This window comes from Euprymna scolopes, chromosome 6 (genome assembly GCF_053919585.1).
Source record: "Euprymna scolopes isolate OS-2025 chromosome 6, ASM5391958v1, whole genome shotgun sequence".
In the NCBI taxonomy this organism is placed as follows: Eukaryota; Metazoa; Mollusca; class Cephalopoda; order Sepiida; family Sepiolidae; genus Euprymna; species Euprymna scolopes.
The window spans coordinates 125,711,296-125,730,943 of record NC_136487.1 but is presented as its reverse complement, the minus strand read 5'-3'; the positions used below and the strand labels follow the sequence as shown (position 1 = coordinate 125,730,943).

Genomic DNA, 19,648 nt, shown 5'->3' with positions numbered 1-19,648 from the left:
GCAGACACAAAAACCAATAATATACAGCAAGTATTAGTTCAGTAACATTCTTATATAAAATAGTGTCCGTTGTATTTTAAATATAGAACTGACCCAAATGAGATAAATTAATAAGTACTAATATATACTCAAAAGTAATATCGTGCTACATAGTTCAATGCAAATAATAAAAAAATCACATTGCAAGAGACAATCTTTAATTTACTTCTTCAGTCCAGCACCTCTTTGCAGACAATGTTCTTCTCCCCCCATCCCCCGCTTCTTTCGAATGTTCTTTTTTTATGTAATGCCTCGCTGACTGCTTTCTTCAGTAAAGAACCGCTACACATTGAAATTACAAGTTTTTTCTCACACTGTTACAACTATGATCATATGTTATTATAATGATATCTGAAAACAAGGCTACCTCAACAGGACGTCACTCTCATATTCTTGATCAGAGCTGCCAGATTGGCATTTTTAAAGCCAAATTTCATGAACTTGGCTTTTTTTAAGCGATTTGGCCTTCAAAAATTATATTTGGCCTTTTTCAAAGTGTAACGTACAGACTAACCAAAGAAGGAACATGCAGAAAATTATACAGATTAACAATAATTAGATTTGTTTCATTCAATAAGTCATCTCTTTTACTATTTTAGCACAAACACATTTCTTGTGAGAAAGCCATCTTCTTCATAAGACTTTGCGACTCCACACCAACCAGAGTAACAGGAAGTTCTTTAACAGTGTTGCATAGGATCGAACAATAATCTGTCTCCGATCGTAGTGATGCGATCACCGAGTCTTCAAGTGGTTCACCATTCATTGGTATTAACTGGGACAACCGGTCTGCATGTCCTAATTTCTTTGACGGAAGGAACTCTATATCAATATCGTAATTTAGTAGGATTGTTCCCCATCTTTGAAGCCTGTTTGCCATATGTGTAGGTAACTCTTTCTTTGAGACAAAGATAGGGATCAGCAGTTTGTGATCCGTTTGAAGTTTGAAATGTTATCCATGGAGAAATCTGTGAAATTTTGTTTCCGCGAATATGATGCTTAAGGATTCTTTCTCTATCTGGAAATAATTCATTTCTGTAGGTAGTTGGGTTCTCGACACATCTGTTATCAGTTTTGTGGAACAGTCAGGCATTTTATGCATGATATACACGCCGATTACATATGCGCTAGCATCACCTGCGGCGATAATATGAGGATATGCAACAATTCTATCTACATTCCTCTGTCATCAAATTTGTGATATTGTAGACTACCCCCTCCCTCAACCAGGACCACCAGAAAATGTTAGTTCATAAATAGATGACAATGCAAAAGTAGATGACAATATGGGAGCAACAGATCTATTGTGTTATACAGACAAAGTGACGCAATCACACAATTAGCTGAGGGTATGGTTAGGATAGAGAATTTGGAAGAAAATATTTATTTCTGCTTAAAATTTAACTGATAGTAACTGGGAGAATCACACATATCGAATTTCCAGTAGAAAGTATATACATTTAGATAATAGAGTAGACGGATGAGGTGAGATGAGAGCGATGGGTTGTGAGCAGATGAGTTTGAATGGATAGCAGTGAGTGAATGATCTTAACAGGTAAATGGGGTTGTGAGATCTCAGTTAAGTCTCAGCTGATATCTACAATGACACATGTTTGTATTCAACAAGTCATTTTTATACAATATAAATATATATATATATATATATATATATATATAATTGATGTCTCTCATGGAGTCATGGCGCTGGGAAACATTATGAGGTGATACACAGAAAAACACAGAGAAGGGAAAAATTGAAGTAGAAAGAGCCAAGAACAAGGATAATGGGGAGAAATAATTCACAAAGGTGATCAGAAATAGGATGGGTAGCCAGCTGGGATACCCGGGAGAGTGAATCATTTTCTGCTTAGATAAAGACAAGATACTTAGGACTTAGGATCTGGAGTCATTATATTTACGAGTCACAATTAATTTATGGTAGTTGACAAGTTTGCAGCAGTTTGTGCCTTGGAACATATCAGGTAGAGCTTTAGAAGATAAGAAGATAAATTGATCAACTGACTGACAAAGATAACTTGACAAACAGCTATCAATACACAATGTTTGGGCATCATTTTTCTATACTTAACTGAAAGTAGCAGTTCCTTAATTTCTTCTTTAAATACACCGAAGGGATATATGCAATGTGGCCTCTTATTTCTTTCCTAAGAGATTAAAAGTTTATCATAATTTGATTGGCAACCACCAAGACTTAGGCTTCTAGTATAACTAACCTTGATTTTTTATTATTTCTTTTTTTTTTTACTACTTTTAAAGCATGAAATTGGCAAGTACGAGTAGCTTCCATACAAATCAGGTGTCATTTTGGAATATGACTCAAATGATAGATTAAAAAGTGATGAGAACAAATTCATCGATAAGAAATCTTGCAATCAGTAAACACATGTGAAAATCATACAGTTAGATAGAAAAATGAATTTGCTTTGCATGCTAGTTATACTGCACAAGTGTCCAAAAATAAAAGTAAAAAGAACTCTTGGTCAACACCGGATAGGTACAGCCAGTAATGTTAATAATGATATTTAATCAGGGTTCCTACAGATTTTTGATATCCATTTTCAAGGACTTTTCAAAGCTCTTCAAAGTTTCTCATGGTATTCTCCAGAGAAAATTCAAGTTTTCAATACAAAATTTTGGGTTTGCTTTACAATCCACAGCGATTCAAAAAAGTGCTAAAAAAATCAAATATACAACAAATAAATGTTATGTTACCATAGCCAATAAAAGTTACTTTGCAACTTACCTGCACCATATTTTAATGTTTTTAAGTAGTTTTAATTTTGGGGGGGCAAACGGCCAGCCTCGTTTTTAATCATCACAATCGGGGGGGGGGGGGGCATTTAAGAGTCTCGTCCAGATGAGGGGGGAAAAAAGGGGGGGGTATTTATAGCAGCCGCTACTACCCCCCCCCCTCCAATTAACTTATAAATGACAGCAAAAAAAAAAAAAAAAAAATTTGGATACTTGAGAAATTATTTAATAGAATTTATTTCGATTTTATTTTTAATATTTCTACACAAATTTTTACTGGATATAAAGAATGATTTTCAAGGTCTTTTCAAAACATTTTCAATATTTTCAAGGATTTTTCAAGGTAATAATAGAAATAAGGCCTTTTCAATGCAAAAGTCAAAATTCAAGGATTTTTCAAGTGTATACGAACTCTGTTAACACTTGATATGTGATTAGAAGACTGTTAAAAAAAGGGTGAAAAAGAGTAATATATATATGTGTGTGTGTGTGTGTGTATTTTTTAACGTTTTTTTTTAAATTATATTTTCACCCCAAACAAGGCTCATTGCCACTTTGATGTAGGGGGCTACTATCAGAGACATAAGTATCAGGGGTACTATGTAGGGAGTTGGGCAGCAAGATGTCGGTTCATGTAACACTTGAACTTCTGCATGTAAGTACAGTTGGAGAAGCAAGGAATTCCAAAGTCTAGCGGTTCTGGGGAAGAAGCTACTGGAGTAGAAGGCTCTCTTACATTTAGGGATCTCTACTGAGAAGGGGTGGGATTTTGCTGCTTGTTGGGTTGGTCGGGGATATTTACGTTGAGGGGGTACAAGTGCTTGCAGTTCATCAGAGCATTCACCATTAAAGTACTTGTAGAACAGACAGAGGGATGCAACGTTTCATCTATGGGACAGAGGCTGAAGTTTACATGACAGTTCAGGACCTATCAGGTTGGCGACTCTCTTTTGAACCTTTTCTAGGAGCGAGAGACAAGTGGCAGATGCACCAGCCCAAATATGACAGCAATACTCCATACATGGGCGAATGGTGGCCTTATAGAGGTACAGGATACTTTCCGGCGTTAGTAGCTTTCTAGCATGGTAGAGAGAACCTACCTTCTTCGCAGCAGTCCTGGCAATACTCTCAATGTAATTTTTCCAACTCATGTTTCCTATGAACATTAGGCGGAGGAACCTAAAAGATGTACTTTCAGATAAAGATTCATTGGCCATTGCTATTCCTGGTAGAGAAGGTTTCTTGTAATTATTGAAGAAAACAAGTTTAGTCTTCGCAGCATTGAATGTGACCATCCATTTTTGTCCCCATTCCACTACAGATCGGAGATCATCTTCTAGTGTTTCTGCCATTTCTTTTGATATGTGTTCATTTGTTTTCCTGTCGTGTCTGTTATAGAACGTGGTGTCATCAGCATATATACCCATCTCACAGACAATTTTGTCAGGGAGGTCATTTATGAATATTAGGAATAATAGAGATCCAAGGATAGACCCTTGAGGCACTCCTGCATTTATATCATATTGTTTAGATGTACGACCATCGAGGACAACCTAGATTTTTCTCTTATCTAGGAAGGATTTAATTATGTTATGTATTCTTCCAGTGATACCGTATGATCTGATTTTCCTGAGGAGACCTTCATGCCATACCCTGTCAAAAGCCTTAGATATATTGAGAGCTACTGCTCTACCCTCCCCTGCTTTGTCCAGTGAATGGTATATACACTCTGAGATTACAGTTAGGATATCTGCTGTGGAACGGGCTTGTCTAAATCCATATTGTTGGTCAGACAGAAGTTTAGCATCTGTAAGGTGATGGACTAGAGCTTGGTTAATTATGGTCTCAAATATTTTGGCGAGGAGTGGGAGAAGGCTAACGGGGTGATAATTTACTGGGTCAGTTCTTTCGCCATAATTCTTGAAAACTGGTACTACATAAGCAGTTTTGTAACAGGCAGGAAAGCAAGATTCATTGACATTTGTTGTAAAGTTTGGAGAGAACTAGAGCTACTTTGGCGGAGCACTTTTTAATAGCACAGCCAGGATGAGATCAGGTCCACATGCTTTAGTTACATGATAAGGGCTGTCCCCTGTTCATGTAAGTATAAAAATAGAGAGATTAGTTAAAATGAAAATAAGAGAAAGCAGAAATCGAACCCTGGACATAAGTTTTAAAGAACAATAGGTTTAAATGGAATGTCCAGTAAATTGTTAATTCGGATGAAATAAATAATAAATAAACTATTCAATTGTTAAAAGAATGTGGATAATAAAATATGGGTTAAATAAATTAGATATGTAGGTTGAATTCCTTTGTGGAAACAACACAAGAAAAAATAGGTTATTGGGAAATCAATGTCGGAAACGTGCAAAGTCGCGCATGTTGAAACACGTGAATTTTGCTCACGTGGCCGGGATGCATGGATTTCTCAATATAGGAAGTGAGTTAGTTGGTCGGGGAGACGGTCAGTGAGAAAACTCAGAGACAGGCGGACGTCTGAAGCGAGACGTCACTTCAGAAACTAAAATGTGAAACTTTGAATTCTTAATGAGGAAATCACGACCGGTCGTAAGGAAATAAATTCATCATGTGTTTTGTGATAAAGCTCATCTTTGTGTTTGTTATTTCTACAAAAAGGTAAATTGTATTGTTATTATATGTCTGTGTTATAAAATGTCATTACATATACATCTCTCTCTCTCTCTAAGATACAACATCATATGTAATAAGACAAGAACTCTCACTAAGACTCATATCTTTACTAATAAGAACTCACGTAACATACGCGCACAAGTGGTATCGTCTAATACTAATAATAATAACTATATAACACTTTTGCAGTGTCAAGATTTCTTATGATAGTATGCACCTGAGCAGGGGTGATTTTCAGGTCGTCTAGCATTTTCCACTTTTCAACGTTTGTCTAAAATATTATATTCAGTTTATTGGAAAGAGCATAAAATTTCACATTGACCCTGAAAATATCGTACAAATTGAATCAATAGAAAAATTTTGATAGATTTTTTAAGTTTAAACATTGAAAAATACTTAACTTGTAAAAATCAATTGATTTCATTATTGTTTTTTAAAAAATAAAATATTTCTATTACATTTCATACAACTTTAGTAGTTTATTTTGGAAGTATAATCCATAAAGAAAATAAACAATTCACTTTTAACAGAGAAATTACAAGTTTTTTATATTTTATTCGCAGTTTCGTGTTAGGGGTGTCAAAAATTCCCCCAAAATTCTGATACACCTACAGCTGCACAAGTAGAAGTAAACCATTGAGGAGAATGGGGCTTGCTGTAAAACTTGTATACTTACATGCTTTCGTATACATTGATGCAACATATTAAATTCTTTAAGGCAATCATTCTGTTTCATGTTTGGTTTGGTAATGACACATTTACCATATGACGATGCCTGTAATGAACAATAAAATTTAAAATTTAACATAAAAGTTTATTTAGTGGACTTCTGGACATCAGACCTAAATAAGATTTCATTTGCAAAATTGATATTTAATTCTGGCTGGCCAGTGAATTATGGAATTTTTCATATAATTAAAAAAGGAATTTTAATACATTTTATCAATTAGATACTATATTCGGTAAATATAAATATATATATATATATATATATATATATATATATATATATATATATTCCAGAATAAAGGTATACAAAAGTAAAAATCAATGAATTTAACGAGGTTGTTGATAGTGCTCAATAAAAAGTACAAGATATTATTTTATTCAATTCAAGTAAACAAAATTACCATTGGTCGCGACAATAAATCTAATGATTCAATCTATAGAGATTCCATCAGGCATTGAGTCATCTTTCTAAAGACTGGTCTTGATGAAGACTGGAGGCTTGAAGATTTATTGCTGCGATCAATGATAATTTAAGTAAACAAAATTACCATAAGTCACTACAATAAATCTACTGTTTCTGTCCTTGAGTAAGACCAAAGGTTTACTAACACTTGACGATGTCTACTAGACTGGAATAGTAGATTTATTGCAGCAACTTATGGTAATTTTGTTTACCTAAATTGAATAAAATAATATCCTGTTATTTTTATTGAGTACAATCAACAACCTCACTGAAATTCAATGGTTTTTACTTATCGATATATTTAACCTGGAATATATATATATATATATATATATATATATTAGCCGGGTGTTTGGAGGTGTGTGTTGAGCAAAAAAAAAAAAAAAAAAGTGGTAGTAGGCAGGCAGGCTCGAACCCATGCCACGAAGGAGGAAAATGTGAAAAAAAAAAAAAAAAAAAAAAAAACGTGATGTTTGTTGTTGCGCCCATCGCCAAACTGAAAGTGACATAGGTTTAAATTAAGGCTAGTCAATCGAAAAGAGAGGATAACTTTCGAAAATATTGGCAAGAAAACTGACCCCTCCCTGTAGAAAAGTGCCCAGTTGAGGGTGAAGGAATTAACGTTTTTAGCCAATTTTTTTATATTTGTTGTCCGAAAGGTCAAGTTTTAAAATGATACTGATCTCGTGAAAATTCGTTCCCTCTGTCGAAAGTTTTAGGCAGAATACAAACGCACATACATACATACATACATACATACATACATACATACATTTAAACAGACAGGTGAGATTTATATTAAAGATGTAATTGAAATTTAAAGCCAGTATAATGCAATTTTATTTTTTTAAAATAAACATTTATTTGTTTCATATCAACTGTGTTTTGGCAATACGATACCATCATCATCGATGATGATGACGTTATATCGCCGAAACTTAGTTGATTTAAAACAAATATGTCAAAGTGCATTGTAGCCCGCCTAACCCCATCACTTAATTGCAAGAAAAATCTTGCTTCCCATCAAAAAATTTTAAAAGGGCTTCGCAATTATAAGGTCGTTACTTATCAAGGCCTGGAGGTCACTCAAGGATAAGGATTAAGTGTTAGGTAGATGGTGAGACAATATCAGTCACAGTGGAACTTGAGTAGGGCTAGATTATCTAAATCAAGGCTGTACATTGCGAGTAAAACAATTACATTTGCAAGTGATTTTTCAAAGTGGCGACTAGAAATAATGAAACACTTATCTTTTGGCGATTGTATTTCTTTCGCTGACAATCTTCCAAAGCTGAGTGAAAAATTACCTTTCAGCTTTTTTTTTAATAAAATGAACAAAGTTAAATTATTAAAACAATAAAAGTTTAATAGAACAATATACTCTTTTTTTAATGAAGGCTTTTTAAAAAAAAAATTTGAAGAAATCAGAACGTTTATACCTTCAAGTATCAACATAAAATTTGTTGCATATTTAGAATTACACTTATTAAAAAAATACAGAAAAATCTTTATGATGTACATACTCGTCACAGAACGAAGATGTCACATTCTAAAAATCATGTGGGTTTGGCTAGTAACTTTTCTATTTGGCTTGTAAACGAAAATATTTAGTCGTTTGGTTTGGTTGGTTGGTTTTTGTTTTACAGCATATCAACCCTTTTCGGGTTATTTAATACCGAATCCAAAGATTTTGAAGAAAAATTTTTTTAATAGAATATATTTGTTGTTTTCACGTCGGTTTCTATTTAACCCATAGTTGGGACCCTAACAGGTACTACCACTCCGGGTCAGAGTGGACCTGGGAGCAATGGTAATTAAAGGGTGGCTCCACACTCCCCAAAGCCCACAAGCTGGGGCCTCACCACTGGATATAGTTTAAGGTCATATCCAGGACCCCCATTGAAGGACTTTTACCCTCTGCAGGGGGGCAATCGGCGTATTCTAATGTCCCACCAACAGGGCCATATTTAGTTGTCAAAGATCAACTAAAGATAAGTTTGTCCATAGAGCTCTGTAAATGGACGACTCAATAGGAATTTATTAACATTAGACTTGAAGACGACCATGTTATAGTCAGCTAGGAAGCAGACAAATGGTAGTGCATTCCACAGATGGACAGTTTGAGGAAAGAAACTCTGCTTATCGAATTTTTTGTTTAGTTTTAAGCACAGATAGGAAGGGAGTGAGGAAAGTTGTTGGCAGTTGTTTTAGCGAGGCGAGTATTTGTTGTGAACGTGTTATGGAGGGGTACCATAGTTTGGAGCTCAGTCGAACCCTTACTATCAAGCAAATCATACACTAGAGTTCTCAAGTGATATAAATAGAAACGAGTAAAAAGTTTTATTTGATAACGAAAAAATACAGATGTTGTCATTCACATAAGTAAGTGTGAATGACAGAGTGCAGAGCAGAAAGAAAGATCCAAGTTCCAATAGGTTTGTCCATAGAGCTCTGTAAATGGACGAAAGAAATATCCAAGATCCAATAAGTTTGTCCATAGAGCTCTGTAATTGGACGACTCAATAGGAATTTATTAACATTAGACTTGAAGACGACCATGCTATAGTCAGCTAGTCATAAAGACAATGTTTGATGCAATTCATAACAGAAACATGAAACTCTGGGAAAAACATTTCACACACACACAAAATGTTTAATTGCCCTAGAACACAAGAATGGTCCGGAAAATGACCTAAAAAGATTAAAGGTTTTCTTTTTTTTACCATATAGTCACCACTTATCAAGGCCAGGAGACCACTCAAGGACAACAGTTAATGGGTACTGTTATGATTGGTTGGTGATGATGGAAATTGGATAAGTTAATTTATTTGACAACTCATCAAGAACTTGTTTACATTGGACTTGAAAACAACCATGTTATAGTTAGCTGGAAAGCAGTTCCCACAGAGGAGCAGTTCTAGGAGAGAAACTCTACTCATGGAATTTTTGCTTAGTTTTAGGCACAGATAAAGAGTAAGGGAAATTGTTGATAATGGCTGTAGCGAGTAAAGTATTTGCTGTGAACACTTTACAGATGGGAACCATAGAGTGAAGCTCATTCGAGCACCTGCCATGAAAACAACGATAGAGCAGAGACAGCCTCGTAATGTCTCTTCAATGAGGAAGACATAGCAGGGAGGAGAAAAAGACATTGTTCACCAGATTTCAGAGTCAGTTTTGTATAATGTTAAGGTAGGAAAGGATCCTGTGAGCAGCTCCTCCGCAGATATGACAACAGTACTCCATCTTAGAAGGTACTTATATAGGTAGAGGATTGCACCGGGAATGAGATACCTACAGGAGCAGTAGATTAATCCAATTATTTTTTCTGGTAACCTTGGCAACGGATTTGATGTACATGTTCCACTTCAGATCATGAGTGAAGGTCAGTCCCAGGATCAATGGAGAAGTTTTCTAGTTCCCTATATAGTACTAGTACTACCAATTGCAAAGTCTTTTAGGCGCCTCATTAGCATACCAATTGAGAATTATTCTAGTTCCCCCTGAAATATACAAATTAAGATTTCTTTTAAATCCCTCTATAGTATACGAATTGAGAAGTTTTCTAGTCCCCTCTATAGAATACTGATTAGGAAATTTGTTAGTTTCCTATTGAGTAATCTTCTAATTCTTTCTATAATATACCAACTTAGAAGTTTTCTAGTAGCCTCTATAGTAAACGAACTGAGAAGGATTCTAGTTTCCTCTATAGTTTACCAATTTTAAAGTTTTGATGTTGCTTTTATAGTATACCAATTGAGAAGTTTTCTAGTTCCCCTTATAGTACCACCAATTGAGGTCTTCCAGTTCACGCTATAATATACCAATTGAGAAGTGTTCTAGTTGCTTCTATAATATACAGATTAGGATATTTTCTTGGTCAATTTATAGTATACCAATTGAGAAATCTTCAAGTTCCTGCTGTAGTATACTAATTGAGAAATTTCTAGTTTGCTATATAGTACCACCAATTGAAAAGTCTTCTAGTTCCCTATATAGTATAGCAATTGAGAAGTTTTCTAATTATCTCTATAGTATAGCAATCGAGCAGATTTTAGCTTGTCTTATAGTATGTCAAGATTGTTTGTACTTTTTTAGTTCTAGTTTCTGCAGAACAGACAGGACACCAGTATCAATACAGACAATGATCCCTTTTTATCAATTACTAGCAGGCCGTCTGGCGTTGCCCAGAAGTAAAATATGCATAAATATTATATTTTAATTTATGCAGATTTCTTATTTGTTATAAACACAAATACCGTAGGTATTAAATATGTTAAAATCCATTAAAAAAAAAATCCATTAAAAAAAAAATCCATTAAAAAAAAAAAAAACGGAAATAAACTGAGCCGTATGCATGCAAGTATTATGTTTTGTTTAAACAGTTCATTTTCAGAAAAAAATACTCAAGCTGAGATCGAAACCAAAACCTAAAGACAGTGAGTCAAGTATGATAACAGTCAGTCCAGCTTGACACGATCTATAAAAAGTGTTTTCAAGCGTAGTTATTCTTAACATAAAGAAGCTGTTATGTTTCACAACCGCCCATGCACAGTCATGAGACAGTTGACAAACATAAAAATCCGATAACCATCATGTACCATTTTTTTTTCAATTTTGACCCCTTAGTAACCCCTTTTTCCGGATGAAAATGGATTAAAAAGTTTTCCCTTGTGTCTGAGTATCCTATATACCAAATTTCAAGTGTGTAGATCAAAAACTTGTTGAGTATATAGGTTGAGAAGTGTTCTCAAGCACACACATACATTCTCATTTCTATAGATATAAAGATCAGTACAAAATCTTTACCATAATCATATTTTTTTTTATGATTTCAAGTATTCCTTTTATAATTGTCAGTGTAACAAGCGAGCATGCATGGTCCACCGTGAGTACACACACAATGAACAAGGTATAAAAAAAATGACTAAGTTCAGCAATTTGCCCCCACCCCTCATTTAGCCCCAAAAGTCCCCAGGTTATGCCAAATCCTGGTGAAAATGAACAAATGGTGCAGTTTTATGTCTTAACATATGTAAATTTGAGTTCTGCACCCTGCAAAAAAAGAATTGACTAAGTCCATCATTTGCCCCCCACCACCACTACCATTTAGCCCCCAAAGTCCCCCAAGGCCATAACATATATAAATTTGAGTTCAGCCCCATGCAAAACTGCTAAATAGACATACACAGAAAATATGGTAAAATAGTCCCAAAAATTGAGTGTTTTAATTAACGCAAGAGTTATCGCAAAGTATAGACAAACAAAATTATATAGAAATCAATTAGTTACAACTTTTCGGAAAGTTTTATAAAAATCCAAGGCACCAGTATTGTTTTAATAAGCAAAAAAGTGTAAATTTTAGCCATTTTAATCCGAAAGCCACCCCTAGGGAGGCAACCAAAGTTTTCCCGGAAAATCCGTTCTGTTAGTTTTTTACTCATATCATGTTTAATGTTTGTGCAAAATTTAAAAAAATTCGAACTTATTAAGAAAAGTGCAGACAAACGAACAGACAAGGGTGAATTTACAGGTCCATCCTCCTTTTGTCGGGGGACCAAAAAGTATTTTTAAGCAAATACTCAAACGTAATTGCTTATTTTTTGGGTTTTTATTATACTTTTGCTGCAGGTTTTGTTTTAAACATTGGAAGAACTAATAAATAATGTAAATTTTTATTTTTCATCACTTAATTTTTGTCTTATATTAATGCTCCATCTATAATATCAAGCATCCCTTTATCGTGATAGGATCTAATATAAAATACTAGCAGTACCCGCTAACCGGCGTTGCTCGGTGGAAGCGTACCCCCCCCCCTCAACTCTTAAAAAAAAAATTAAAGTACGGTGGTTGTTGTTGTTGCTGCCCAACACTCAACCTCCTCATGTTACGAACGGCTTTCGGAATAGACCAACTCCTCATGGTAAAACGGCTATCGGAATGGATACTCCCAACCTCCCCTTGTCAAGAACGGGTGGAGAGAGGTGGTGTAGTAAGGATATTGAGCAAGCCCCAGCCGTAAAAAAAATAAATTAAAAAAATAGCAGCGAGGGTAAAAATAAAAAAAATTAGATGCAGTAGGCAGCCCGGGTGGAGAGAGGTGGAAAAAAAAAAAATTATCAGGGAGTCATCTATGACTCCCTAATACCTTTTTTTAAAGCGAAGGATGAAAAGCAGAAGAAAAGTCATCCATTTAGCTGTAGAGAGAGAGAGAGAGAGAGAGAGTCTATAAGTTTTGACGGACTAAATTCGTTGTGTAGAATGGCTTGGAAAAGTCCCTTTTGATTAATGTCTTTTTTTTTTTCAGAATGGTTTTATTTTTCATAAATATCTATAAAAGTGAGAATATGTGTGAGGACACTTTTCAACCTATATACTCAATAAATTTTGAATGTACAGACTTGAAATTTGGTATATAGGTTATTCAGATATGTGCAAAACATTAATAAGTTTTCATCTGGAATAAAGGACTGCTAAGGGGTCAAAATTGAAAAATTGGTATGTAAGGGTCATTGCTGTTTGCTGTCTCATGATTGCGCATGCGCGAATAGTTCGTATTACAGATTCCTTATGTTAAATATAAGTCGGTTTGAAAACACTTTTTAAGGAGTGTGTCAAGCTAGCCGAATGGTTATTGTACTTGACTCACTGTCTTTAGGTTTTCGTTTTGATCTCAGCTGGAGTATATATATATTTTTTTTGCTTACAAGAAGTGAACTGTTTAGAAAAAAACAATACTCACTTGTACATATCTAAGTATCTGTATGAATTAAAATATAATATTTATGCGTATTTTACAACCGGGCAATGCTGGGCGACCTGCTAGTGTTATAATAAAAATACATTTTATTTTACTTTTTTTTTTTTCCAAAGAATGGTTTATCTATATATATAAAAGCAAAAATGTATGTATGTATGTATGTATGTGTGTTCGCTTTTTCTGTATGTCAACAAAAGGCTTTTTTCAGAGAAGCGGTCGCTCGCTTCACAACTTTTTAAAACTTTTTATATCACATATAAATCGTAATATCTCACAGTTAACAACGAAGCTCGCCTGTCTATTTAATTTGCTCGATTTCGGGAAGATAAATATTCAATATTTGTCGCTCGCCGCATGTGGGTTAGTCTTTTTCCTATAACATCTTGGGGGGGGGTAAAAAAAAAAAGCATTCAGCAGTAAATAAATACTATCCCGCAGTCAAACTTGACCTCATTAACTCATTAAAACGGGCACCTGCTAAATCCAAGTAATTAAATAAATTTAAACGTGTTTCCGTTAGCATCTCATGGTGGAGCAATGGTTAACGTCGCACTTTTTTTTTTTTTCACTTTAATTTACAACTTTGCCTCAACGGTTCGGGTTCGATCCTCATACTTACTTTTTTTTTTTTTAACCCTCCCCACACACCTCTAAACACCCGGGCAACGCCGGGTACCCCTCGCTAGTTTATAATAAAACATTAGGTAAATATCAGCATGAATCTAGAACTACAAAAATGCATGAAACCTGAAAATCACCAACAAATAGGTATGGGAAAAAATGGTGGAATAAAGAAAAGGGGGCATAATTTTTCCATAAGTATCACACCAACATTTATCAAGCAGAGTACTATTTCACATGTGTTTAAATGGGGGGGGCGCAGCACTCTGCTCGATAAATGTTGGCACGTTACTCATAGAAAAACGGTTAATTAAACTGCAGAAGCACCTGTTAAGCTATACAAGTTCTATAATTGAATACTTCCCCCCCCCGCCCACCAAATAAAATGAAAAACATAAAAGTATGTTTCGTAAACCACTCGTGAAAACTGAATTTTGGTTCCCCTGACAAAAGGAGGGTGGACCTGTAAATTCACCCTTGTCCGTTTGTCTGTCTGCACTTTTCTTAATAACTACGCCTTCGAATTTTTTGAAATTTTGCACAAACATTAAACATGATATGAGTAAAAAAGTAACAGAACAGATTTTCCGGGAAAACTCCGGTTGCCCCCCTAGTGGTGCCTTTCGGATTAAAATGGCTAAAATTTACACTTTTTTGCTTATTAAAAAAAAATTGATGCCTTGGATTTTTATAAAACTTTCTGAAAAGTTGTAACTAACTGATTTCTATATAATTTTGTTTGTCTATACTTTGCGATAACTCTTGGGTGTGCCTCGTGGGCTCTTTTAGGGCTAATAAAAACACTCGGATTTTACCATATTTGTCCAAAATTTTCTATGTATGTCTATTTAGCAGTTTTGCATGGTGCTGCACTCAAATTTTAATATGTTAAAGCCTTGGGGACTTTTTGGGGTTAAATAATGGTGGGGGGGGAGCAAATGATGGACTTAGTCATTTTTTTTTTGCATGGTGCAAAACTCAAATTTACATATGTTAAGGCCTAAAATTACATCGTTTGGGGGGGGGATGCAAATGCTGAACCTAGTCATTTTTTTTTATGCCTCGTTCACTGTGCACTCACGGGGGACCATGCATACTTCAGTTGTTTTATATCAATCAAAAAGCATTAGAAAAACTACATAATACAAAAAAATGAACCACAATTTTTTTTTTAACTTTCTTGTTATTTGTAATGTCCACTAAAGATTCCTCCACGATGTGGCAAGTCACTTTACTACGCTGGTATGCGTGCAAATGCATCATATAAGATAACACTACCACGTAGTGCAAATGAAGGCAGTGAAACGGCAAAAATAGTCCCAGGGTTCAGGGGTTCATACCATGCAAACGGTAAATTTGCGACGGAAATTCTTTTTTAAGCACACTGAAATCTACAAAAAAAATTTTTTTTTCTATATGAACGTGAGACAGGCCTCAAAGTAAAATTACCGTTTTTTTCCTATTTGTAAACACAAAAGTAGGGTTTTTCAGGTGTGCTGAAAACGAATATCACACTTATATTTTCTGTAAACAAGTATTTTCCGGATATTAAGCAATGCAATTCTTTGTTATAAGTGGTGGTCACTGTTGTATGTGCAAGCGTGCGCATTTTTTTTTTTTTGCCCCATGCGTTTGCGCATACAACAGTGGCCCTGCATAAACGTTTTTTTAATGACTGCTTCCTGAAAGTGCATGCACAAAAGGTTTTCATTGGTTTATTACGAAAACTTTTTGAAGTACTATTTGAGGTAAAAAAAAAAAAAAATGCCAAAAGCATTATTTCAATATGCATGAAAAAATAAATGTAAAAAAACAATGGTACTTGTACATTTTAGTCAAGACATTAAAAAAATGAAACTACAGAAAAAAAGTTTAATATAGAACGAAGTTCTCCGAAAAAAAAAAAAATTCACTTAATTTCTTCAAGTAGATTTTTTTTTTTGTTTTACAGCGGAAAAAACACGTTTTTATGAGAGCGCGTTAAAGGCAGCCATCTTGGATTTTAAAAACATTTTCTTTGAATTTTAGAAATGCCAAAGGGAGATAACTCTAGGTAAAAGCGCTGACACCCTTTCCCATCTTTAATACTAGCTTTTCTTCCTAAAAATCGAACATTTTGCTCGGTATCATAACCAATTGGGGTTTGTATTACTGTACACATAGATTCGAAAAAGTTGTCAAAAAACAAATATATAACAAATAAATGTTATCAAAGGCAAAATAAGTTACGTTTCTACCAAACTGGATATATTTTTTTTTGTGTTTTTATTCAAATTTAAAAAACACCGAATATATGTCAACCTATGTCACGGTAATATATATTGAGCGAATTTCTAACAGTATTTTGTCTAGTTTATTATTTATAACACCTTTTCTCGAACTTACGGTGTTTAAGAGAGAGTCGGCCGCCATTTTGAATTGTCCAATACATCAGTGAACACTGCATGTTTTTCGAGCTGAATAAATATGTTACATTGAATAAAAACACAAAAAATATATCCAGTTTGGTAGAAAAGTAACTTATCTTGCCTTTGATAACATTTATTTGTTATATATTTGTTTTTTGACAACTTTTTCGAATCTATGTGTACAGTAATACAAACCCTAATAAATTAATAAATATATTAAATTAAATTAAATAAAAATAAAATAAATAAAAAAAACAAGCACGAAATAAAAGTATGAATCAAAAATTTTTTTTTTTAATCCATAAAAATAAAATAAATACACGCTTAATTACAAAAAGTGTATACAGGAAGAAAGTTAACGAAAACCTTCTGCACATTTCAGAGAGCAGTCATTAAAAAAAAAAAAAAAAACGTTTACGCAGGGTCCACGTTCCCCGGGAAGTACCGAGATCTCATTTCTGCCGCAAATTTAAATGTGATATTAGTTTTTAGCATACCTGAAAATCTATAAAAGTCATCAATGTAACGCCGTAACGGTGAATGTTCAGTTGCAGTTAAAGTAAAGAATAATTATAATATTAATAATAATAATAATTCAAGTTTTAATGATATCTTTTTGTTTTATTATTAAATTGTTACAGAATAGTTACAAAACACCTTTTTCGTGTTAAGAATGGCTTTTTCAATAATAATGTTATTATTTCAGCACGGCACAATAAGTGCATACTGCATAAGTTATTAAGTACCTAACATTTTATAGAAGAAATCATGAATGAAGGAAAGAACCCCTAAAAATTGTTTTTTTTTTTTTTTTAAATTTAATTACCTCGGCAGTACACTGGGCAAGACCTTTAGAAAATCTGGCCACTCGCCTAGGAAATTCATCTCTGACCTTCATCACATAAGATGTTCGCTGTCAGGGTTGAAACGGGATTATATATATATATTTTTTTTTTTTCGGTTAATATCAGTGAAACACCGACGGTGCGGGGATGCGATCATTTTAAGACTTTTGTTTTAAAGAGCTCCATGGCATGTGATTCTGTGCAAGTCTATAAATATTTCCTAGGCGAGTGGCCAGAGTGTACTGCCGAGGTAATTAAATTAAAAAAAAAAAAAAAAAAAAACAATTTTTAGGGGTTCTTTCCTTCATTTGTGATTTCTTCTATAAAATGTTAGGTACTTAATAACTTATGCACTTATTGTGCCGTGCTGAAATAATAACATTATTATTGAAAAAGCCATTCTTAACACGAAAAAGGTGTTTTGTAACTCTTTTTTACTATAAAAATCTGAAAAAATTCTTTATAATGTACGTACTTGTCACTGCATGAAAATGTCATATTCCAAAAATTACGTAAATCGAGCAAGTAGTTTTTTTTAAGAAAATCAAATATTATGAGACATTTTATCGAAGAAAAACTTCCCACCATCTTGTTTTTCTTAAACTATTTAATGTACAATTTATATATCTATAAAAGTTAAATTGCCTGTCTGTCTGTCTGTCTGTCTGTCTGTGTACATTTCCCTACCAAACTACTCTGTCAATTTTCAGTCTACAGACTTGAGATTTAACATAAGGATATTGAGATTTGGGAAATCTTTTTAATCAGTTTTCAGCCAGAAATTTAGCTGTTAAGGGGTTAAAGTTCAACTATTTGACCTTTGAAAACTCTACCAAACTCCTCTGCCAATTTTGGGTCTAAACACTTGAAATTTTAGGTATAGATTATTTGGACATGGATCAAACTTTTAATTTGATTTGAGCCCAAAACAATAAATGTTAAGGGGTCAAAATTGGGGTCAGAGTTTTTAAAAAATTCGACCTCTTCGATCTCTAACAAATTACTCAGCCAATTTTTGGTCTAAACATTTGAAATTTTATATAAAGTGTTTTCAGACATAGGGCAAGCTTTTCGATCGGTTTTTGGCCAGAAATTTGGCTGTGAAGGGGTCAAAGTTCAAAAGATTTGACCTTTGCGGCCTCTCGCAAACTATTCAGCCAATTTTGGGCCTAAATATTTGAAATTTTACATAAAGACATGCAAAAAGCTTTTTAATCAGTTTTTATACGAAAATTTGGCTGCCAAGAGTTCAAAGTTGAAAGAGTTGACCTTTGCAGACTCTACCAATTTTGGGTCTAAACACTTGAAATTTTAGATGTAGGTTATTTGGACATGAGTCAAACTTTTTAATATATTTATACATATGAATAGTACATAGGGCCCGAGCAAAGCCAGATAGAACTAGTAGTATATATATAAAGATGACATTAGTAATCTATTCTGTTAAGAAATGATTAAAATTTAGTTTCCAGCAGTGCATATCTGAACACTGGTAAATGAACCGCTGGCATTGATTTTGAAGAGCCCTTTACATAAACAACACTTTGGGGTGACCTCTAACAGGTGTGCAAATGTAGAGTTTTTCAGGACTTCCAATGTGTGAGCAACCAACATACAACTGGCCATGAGAAAAGCTTTGGGGCTTTGTCATTGAGATTTACTTATAGACATGGCAAAACTAATTTTAATTGGGAATTGTAAATGCTTGAACTAAAATGGTATGTCAGAAGGAATAAAGCGAATCTGAGGAATCAACACAGTTTCACCTTTAAAATTTTCAGTTAATATAATGGTTTCTAGTTTACAAAGATTTTACTGCTAATCATGTGCCATGGCACAGTTTAGGTGAATCAAGATTTCTTAATAATATAACTTGAGCTCCTTCCTTCAATATCACATTGTGATCTGGCATTCCAGGCGGTTCTAGTGAATTCTATAGGAAATTCTACTGCTTGATTTTCATCAGTAACACAATCAATGGATTATAATTGATCATATCAGCAGCATCATTCCTAGGGGCCAAAATCGCTCTTTCACGAACCCATCCAACATTGTGGAAATTTTTAGCAATATCTGTGAAAACCTTAATTATTAGGTCACCAATTGAATGTATCATCTTGCCACATGGTAATTTGTGCAATTGAAGATCTCTATTCAATGTTATGGAACCAATGCCAATGCTAATGGAAAAGATGTGACTTGAGAAAAGTGCTGCAGACTGATCATCAAATAAATGTGTCCTCATGATATTTTCCAACTTGAAAACCAAAAATGTGGTTACCACGCAGTATTGCAGAAGTGTTGGATTTTCATATCACATTTTAAATGGAAAGAAAAAAATCAGGACTGAATGATA

General features: G+C 34.1%; 1 protein-coding gene across 1 annotated transcript in view; it reads right to left on the bottom strand.

Moving 5' to 3' along the window:
- The window catches only part of LOC145277941 (uncharacterized), a 141,799-nt gene extending 124,381 nt beyond the window's left edge, over positions 1-17,418 (bottom strand). Inside the window, exons 1-2 of the mRNA XM_080130025.1 lie at positions 17,274-17,418; positions 6,143-6,241 (exon numbers count right to left, since the gene is read on the bottom strand). The gene's annotated coding sequence lies outside the window, so the exon portion shown is untranslated. The remainder of the gene's footprint in view (positions 1-6,142; positions 6,242-17,273) is intronic.
- Between the last annotated feature and the right edge of the window lie 2,230 nt (positions 17,419-19,648).